This window comes from Nematolebias whitei, chromosome 16, assembly GCF_014905685.2.
Source record: "Nematolebias whitei isolate Nwh7 chromosome 16, NemWhi1, whole genome shotgun sequence".
In the NCBI taxonomy this organism is placed as follows: Eukaryota; Metazoa; Chordata; class Actinopteri; order Cyprinodontiformes; family Rivulidae; genus Nematolebias; species Nematolebias whitei.
The window spans coordinates 42,756,410-42,762,121 of record NC_056513.1 but is presented as its reverse complement, the minus strand read 5'-3'; positions in this window follow the sequence as shown (position 1 = coordinate 42,762,121).

Sequence of the window (5,712 nt, the reverse complement as noted above, 5' to 3'; positions counted from 1 at the left end):
ATGGCTCCACCCATAGATGGCTCCACCCACCTGCACTGCTGAGCTGACGTGTCCGAGCAGTTTTATTTTACTGTTGTTTACAAACTGATCTTTAACATACTCATATTTCTAACCTTTGAAAACTAATGTAAAGAACTCTCTTGTGCGTGCATGAGCTCCGTTTAGACAGAGGTTTGTCACATCAGGTCCATTCAATGAGAAGATGACATGAGGTGCTGTACTCCCAGATTACTACCAGTGTTGTCTTTATGCAGATTAAACAGAATTCAGTTCAACGCTCGTCTTCTGGTCATCATTAAACACAACACAGAGTAAACTATAAGAAATAAAAACGAACTGGCAGGTTATTATTTGGACCGAGCTGAATTAATATCCGGCCAAGTTCAGCAGCTACACAGCTGTCTACACCAAGCCACGCCCACATACACTGACGCTGAGGCACGTTATTGTACGTCCACCCTCATTGGATGAATCCTGCGGCTGTGGGCGGAGCCTGGGCTGAACAAAATGAGCCTCAATGAGCCGCAAACCGAGGGGGCGTGGTCAGACGGCTGTCAATCATTCTGAACCATGAAGGAAAAGTAACAGAACGGGGCTGTCAGAATTTAGCCCTTTGGAACGACCCTGGGATTTTTTCCAGGCGGTTTGACACCAGTTTTGTTGTAAATTTAACAAAATGTGATGTATTATTTCTAAAATGTATTTTTAAGTTGCTTATTTTAACATCTTTATTGTAAATGTCAGACAGGGAGGGCTAAGGCTATCTCCAAAACAAAGAAGAGAATTTACTTACGTTCCCGAAAATGCATTGCACACTTCAAATTGTGTAAAGACACAATAATACACACACACACACAAAAATACCGACTTGTTTATTTTCGTATATTGTAGTGTAGATCTTGTTTTGTATGATAAACTGACTACTACTCTGAACGTCACGGGCTTTTTGCAGAATGCGTATTAACTACATATATGACAATCTGACGGATATCACTAACCGACAGAACAGGTGCGCTGTATCTGTACCTGCTGCTAGAGGCAGCCTGACAACATGGAGGACGAACCGGAAATGATACCGATGTGACGTCACATGGAACCTAGCAGATAGTGTGACGTATCAAAGTAACGTGAACAAAGCAGATAGTGTGACGTATCAAAGCAGATAGTGTGACGTATCAAAGTAAAGCAGTGTGACGTATCAAAGTAACAGAACGTGACGTCATGGGAGGGGGCGGTACCTGGAACAGTTGAAGTCTATATAAGAACGTACCGTTCACCTTTCAGACATAACTGGACACAGGAAGCTGCTTGGCTCATTTCAGATCGACAGAAAAACGCTTCAAGAAAAGCCAAAATGAACGGTGCAGGAGACGGACATAACATCGGACCAAACCGCCCAAACATTCAGAATGTTTTTCTTGAGCTGGAGAACCAAGAAGGTGGAGATGCAGCTAATGTGTTTCACGACAGGCTCGATTTCCTGCTGATTAATCACAGAAGACTGCCCCTCAATCGTTTGGTGGAAATGGCGTTGGCTGATGACGGAAATGAAGCGGATGACGAAGATGAGGGAGATGAAGAAAATGAAAACGAAGAACTCGTTTTAATCGACGCAAACATGAATGAAATCCATGAAAACGACCAAATACCAGAAGATATGGAAGTTGATGTAAATGACATTGTTGACAACGTTGAATACAATGTCAACAATAACAACATTGTGTTTAACGATGAGGACATGGACATCGATGTCAACGATAACGTTGCGTTTAACGATGAGGACATGGACATCGATGTCAACGATGGAGTCAACGAAGCTGTGGTTGGTGAAGCTTGTAAAGCTGAAAGATCACAAAAGAGACCAAGACAGGAGGACAGCAGCACAGATTCGTCCTCTGACAGTGATGCGTGTGTCCCTGATTTTAGAAAAAAAGAGGAAAACCAGACATCAGGCTGAGGAGGAAGATCTACAGCCCAGCACATCTAGAAAGAGACCTCGAGAAGACGCTGAGGTTGGAACTGACAGCAGCACAGATTTGTCCTCTGACAGCGATGCTGGCGTCCTTCATTTAAAAAAAAAGAGGAAAACCAGACATCAGGCTGAGGAGGAAGATCTGCAGCCCAGCACATCTAGAAAGAGACCTCGAGAAGATGCTGAGGTGGAAACTGACAGCAGCAGCAAAAGATCACGTCGGTCATCAGAGGAGAAACAAGAGGAAAGTCCACAGCCAGGAACATCTAGAAAGAGACAGAGAGACGAGGACGACGAAGACGAGAATCCTGGGGGAAAGAAGAACAAGAAAAGGAGACACTTGGAATGAAGGAGAACCGTTTTTGGATGGTGTGCTCCACCAGGCAGCGCTGCAACCTTGTTGTGTGGAGATGGCATTTTCTGTTTGTGCGTGTGTTTTTTCTCCGGGTACTCCGGTTTTTCATACAGGTAAAAAAAAAGGACGGCACAGTGGCTCAGTTGGTAAAGTGTTGCCTCTCAGCAAGAAGGTTGCCGGATCGAATCCTGGCCAGGGGCCTTTCTGGGTGGAGTTAGCATTTTCTGTTTGTGCGTGTGTTTTTTCTCCGGGTACTCCGGTTTTTCATACAGGTAAAAAAAAGGACGGCACAGTGGCTCAGTTGGTAAACTGTTGCCTCTCAGCAAGAAGGTTGCCGGATCGAATCCTGGCCAGGGGCCTTTCTGGGTGGAGTTTGCATGTTCTCTCCGTGCATGCATGGGTTTTCTCCGGGCACTCCGGTTTCCTCATACAAGTAAGAAAAAAAAGGGCGGCACGGTGGCTCAGTTGGTAGAACTGTTGCCTCTCAGCAAGAAGGTCCCCGGTTCAAAACCCAGTCCGGGGACCTTTCTGGGTGGAGTTTGCATGTTCTCTCCGTGCATGTGTGGGTTTTCTCCGGGTACTCGGGTTTCCCCCCACAAATCCAAAACAGGCATGTTAGGCTCATTAGTAGCAATAAATTGTTCCTATGTGTGTTTGACCTGTTTCATTTGTCTCCTGTTTCTCTTTTTCAGGTTAAACAACATCGAGCGGTTCGTCAGTCATCAAATAAAACTAATTGTAAGAGTACCACTTGCTGCAGCTCCAAGATGGCCGCTAATCACCACCAGCTGTCGGTCACCTGCGTCATGAGATCCAGCTCTACTTGAGGCTGAAGTCAAGTTCTACTCTTCTCTGGAGTTTTTATTCTGTTCCTGTTGTCCTGTCGCCTCCGGTCCTGTCCTCGTTCTTCTTGATCCTGTTCCTAAAAAAATGTGGGTGGGGTAGGTGAAGCACCCACACCTGCCCCCAACCTCATTCGCCCCACTCTGGGCACTTGAGCAAGGCCCTTAACCCCCATCTGCTCCTAAACAGGTGTCTCTTGAAAATGAGTCCTCGTGGCTCAATGAGACTACCTGGATAAATAAAGAGTAGATGAAAATGAAAAATGGTGCCTTGCCCTCCAGCCACTTGCCTGTCTTGCCCAACCTGCCTGGTAAAACAGCTCTGGAACCATCTAAAAAAAGTTAAATCTGGTCCTCTGGACATTTAAAAAAAAAAAAAAACGAACCACAAAAATTGTAGAAACATTTTGTCTTTCATCCGATCGAACTGGTTTTGGCTGTCAGCAGCAAACTGGTTGATCCACTGCAAGAGACTGAGCTGAAGACAGCGCCTCAGACTGAGGAAGTCTTTTGGACGAATCGTTTCTACAGTTTTTATTTTTTTTTTATGTCCAGAGAACCAGATTGAATTTTTTTAGATTTTTCTACCTGGATTATTGAGCATGCATCGGGATATCCCTAGAACCACTTGGATTTACGACGACGCCCCACTGCATCATCCAAAACTGGGTAACAGACGACCAGTATATGGACTGTACTTATATAGCTCTTTTCTGTCTTATGAAGACACTCAAAGCACTTTACAATCTGTGTCTTATTTACCTATTCATACGTCACTCTACCAGATCTCTACAAAGCTAATTGAACAAATCATTTTAAAGAGACTAGTCAGTGCTCTTTTAGATCACATTCATACATCAATGGGACACACATCAAAGGGACACACATCAAAGGGACACACATCAAAGGCAATGCAGATTCAGTGTCTTGCCCAGTGACACTTCGGCATGCGACTGCTGGTGGATTCGAACCCCCAACTCTTTCATTGGAGGACGACTGCTCTAACCACTCAGCCACAGCCGCCCATATATGTGGATATATTCTCCACTGTAAATAATAAACACTTTTCTAAAAAAAAAAAAAGATTTGAAAACTTAAAAGCTCAAGTTTAAATTTCAATAAAAGTGTAAACAAAGCCCTGAAATTAAATGTGAAATAAGATGTGCCTGAATTTAAAAAGATAGCCACTAGATGGCAGTGCTTCCTAACAGCGACCTGGAGTTGGCGGGCGAAACCATTTGTTAGAGGAGTGATTGTAAATTTAAAAATAAACAATAGATGTACCAAAAGTATTTTTAGCGGAATGAAATCGGTATATTTAATTAAAATCAATATTTTAAAAGAAAACATATCCTTTTATTGTTTAAATGACAGCCTTTCTGATTAAGTTCTAATACACTGGCCCTCCATTTTTCTGTGTTGGTATCGTTCACTGTCATGGCTTCTTGAGCTTGTAGAAGTTCGGACTCGATAATCTCAGAAATATCACATTTCTTCGTGTATTTGAGTATAAATTGGGGCGTTTGACGACTCTTTTGTTATTGTAGTTCAACCAGTTCATCATGGCGGGCAGCAGCACGGCTCAGAAAACATGGGAGCTCTCCAACAGAATGCAGGAAGTTCAGAGCATCGATGAAATTTACAAATATGACAAGAAACAACAAGAAATCCTCGCTGTGAAGCCATGGACGAAGGAGTAGTTTTAAAAGAGAATTTTAGTTTTTAATCTACTAGATAGCATGTGTTTGTTTATTGTTTTATGCTGTATAGGTTATTGTTTATTTAAAGTTGTGCTGGTGGTGTTTGGTTACATAAAAATTGCTGAAGACCTGTGATTTTTATTTTTGTCCCTCTCAGGCACCACTACTTCAAATACTGCCAAATCTCAGCTCTGGCTGTTGAAGATGGTGATGCACGCCAGGTCCCGTGGAAACCTGGGGGTGATGGGACATGCTGGAGAAGGTGGATGGGGAGACCATGATCATTATGGACAGCTTTGCTTTGCCAGTGGAGGGGACAGAGACCAGAGTCGATGCCCACGCTGCAGCTTATGAATACATGGCAACATTGAAAATGAAAAACAGGTAGGACCTCACAAAAGGACCTAACTATACACACAAGTTGTGTTAACCCTCCTGCTGGCCTTGAGTCAAAATAACCCCCGAGGCAACTCAGTTTTGACAGCAGGGGGGTTAAAAAGCTGTGCCCTTTCTGTTGATATAATGTGCAGCTTTTCTCTTATTCTACACTTAAATAAAGATGATTAAGACCAGTGGTATTTCTTGAATTATATTTATGAAGTTCAAGTCAATTTTATTGTCATTTCCATCACATGTGGTACATGAGGTGGAACAAAATTATGTACACAGGGTCCCAGTTATACCCAAAACCTAGCAAAATATAAATTATAAAAATAAACTGTAAATAAAGATTCAAGATACATATACTAAGATAAACAAACACCAAACAGTATGATAGAGATCTAAGATACATATACTAAGATATACGCTAAACAAACACCAAACAGTATGATAGAGATCTAA